The sequence below is a fragment of the Montipora capricornis genome, chromosome 8, assembly GCF_036669925.1.
Source record: "Montipora capricornis isolate CH-2021 chromosome 8, ASM3666992v2, whole genome shotgun sequence".
Taxonomy (NCBI): domain Eukaryota; kingdom Metazoa; phylum Cnidaria; class Anthozoa; order Scleractinia; family Acroporidae; genus Montipora; species Montipora capricornis.
Window position 1 is genome coordinate 30,946,728 of NC_090890.1, and position 2,500 is coordinate 30,949,227.

Genomic DNA, 2,500 nt, shown 5'->3' on the forward strand with positions numbered 1-2,500 from the left:
TACACGTAGCTTAGTGTAGCTACTATCTCCAGAGTATTTACCCTCCCAACCCTGATATACTACAGAGGACAGACCACAACAAACAGCATTACAAAGACTTTACTTACCAAGAGAATTACACCTTTAAGAACGTACTTGGTCTCAATCCCCACTTCCAAGAGTTCATGACAAAGTTTTTCAAATTTATCCGGAGTTAATTTGTTAAGGATCCTGCAACAAACAGGGAGGTTAGCTCTCAGTCAAGGTGTTAACTTGCCAAAAAGTTCAATTTGACTTTTTAACCCAAATACACTTCAGAAGAGCCAATTTCACAGCATGGCTTTTTACGTGATCTACATGAAAAGTCCCAACATTTTTCTTGCATACGTCTCTTACTCTTCAAAATGGTGAGGTACAGTGTATTAGACAGAAGAAAAAGGAAAGTAATGGCCAACACTCTTGCCACATTTTGTTTTCTTTTCTCGCAGAAACATGTGTCAATTTGGCAGTCCTAGTCTGACAAGAGCCTTTCTTTCCTAATTTTGACTGTCCACAGTTGTGTGAGACTTGTGTTGCTTATATGTATCTTGGCCTCATTGTCAATGTAGATTTATTGTGGGCAAGAACGTGATGCTAAAAGTTGCAAAATTGTTCAGACACTCCAATTAAAAAAACACCTTTTCTAGCTTCCAATACCTGCCGTATCTAGAGTTTCAACCTTTCCCGCTTCCCCCCTCCCTCTACCCCTTTCAAAGTTGACGGTTCAAGTCTTCAGCATTTTCTTGTCTTGCTATCAACATTGATAAGGGGGGAGGGGGGCTGCAGTGTGAGAGATAATAGGTAAATCAATATCGCCCCAAGAAGGTGAAGTGTCTCCACTAATTTTGCAACTTGTTGTAGCTCATATCACTGAATATGGGAATAAATCATACACTTCTCAACAAAAGCCAAGAATACTTAACAATGGTTTGCACTCTACATTGGGGCATGCATGAAGTAACTTTATGTATAATATTTTTTTTTTGTGAGAGCTTGGACCATGATTTTGAGAAGAGTGTGTGTACTATTAGCAGTTACCAAAGGTTAGCTATTTGTACAATACAATAATTCAGGATACCTGAAAGTCAATTAGGACCCAAAAGTTTACTGGGTTAGGGACAGTGTTGCTGCTTGCTTGAGGGCTGATAACACAGTACATTTTTGCTTATCACTTTCATATGTAACTACAGCCTCTGACAAAATTGTTTTGGAAAATGACCTCAGAAAGTCACATGCAAACAACATTGTAACGTTGTTAGGGGAGAGTGAGCCGCGAAAGCTTCAGATCTGTATAGTCACATACTTATTCCAAGGAATTTTGCCACAGAAGGTTCCACCAGAACTTCACCACATATCATGTCGTGAATTAGACCTAAGACACCCCTACGACAGATGTTCACAAGTCAAGTCATGCCCAAATATGCAAATTCTCAAAACTCAAGAGATACTTCTTGTAGCATAAAAACACTTGTAAGCCAAAACTGTTCTTAAATCCGCATTTAGGTTGACAGGAACGATTCAAATGGTAAAAAAAAAAAAGGCAAAATCGAATTAATTTTTTACACTATATCAGATTTTGACACATTTAAGTGGCACAGAAGCAACTGGAACATTTAAAATGACCATCAAATATTTCTTGGAATGAGAAGTCTCCTTATAAATACCCCTTTGAAATCACACAGGTTGTTAAATGCTGAATGTTGACAGTCAAACCTCTGTCTTCCAGTCCAAACCCTTTCCAGAAACTTTAAAGGAATCATTTATACGGATCCACTATATTATCGTCTTGAAAGAAGGTGCTATACGAATGATCTAATATTTAAAAGACTTCTTTCGATGTAACTGGCAATAGTTCCAGATGGAACAACATGAAGCCTACAGCGTACAAAAAGCTCAGTAGCTTTCAATGACAATTCCTGACAACGTCAAAATTAGAAGAAATCACAAACGGCCGGGGTGTTCTTCGAAAGGTCCAGCAACATCCATTAACTTATAAACAACCTGAAATCACAGTGAAATTTAGACATACCCACGGACCCGTCGAAAAACGGCTTCATCGTCACGATATTGAAGACGGTTTATCTGCGGAGGGACCCATCGTTGACTAACTTGCTGCGTGTGAACTTGGTTTGGCTCTTGTAAAGGCAGCGATGCAGGTACAACCTCCCTGACTCCGGAAAATTCTAAAGTTTTTGCCCCGCGTCCGTCCACGTTTGTAGCTTTTCACTATTCCACTAAAACGCGTCGTTAATGAAGAACCTGCAAGGGAAGAAAAATGCCAAACAAAGACAGTAGTGATCACGCCATCGGTTTACTTCTTCTTTCAACCAATTCTTGCTCTAAAACTCCTGACAAAATAACAATCCCTAAATAAGGGCTTAGAGTCTATATAGACAGCAATATTACCGAAAAAAGGGAGGAAACGGGAAATTGGTTAGGATTTTTGGGCGCTGTATCTCTGCTTCTTTTTGTCTTCAATCTT

At 39.2% G+C, this 2,500-nt stretch overlaps 1 protein-coding gene across 1 annotated transcript in view; it reads right to left on the reverse strand.

The window, feature by feature from the left end:
* LOC138059190 (eukaryotic translation initiation factor 4 gamma 2-like) overlaps positions 1-2,500 on the reverse strand; it is a 27,896-nt gene that overhangs the window by 25,351 nt on the left and 45 nt on the right. The window contains exons 1-3 of the mRNA XM_068904733.1: positions 2,425-2,500; positions 2,048-2,277; positions 108-210 (exon numbers count right to left, since the gene is read on the reverse strand). The exon at positions 2,425-2,500 is cut by the window's right edge and continues 45 nt beyond it. The gene's annotated coding sequence lies outside the window, so the exon portion shown is untranslated. The remainder of the gene's footprint in view (positions 1-107; positions 211-2,047; positions 2,278-2,424) is intronic.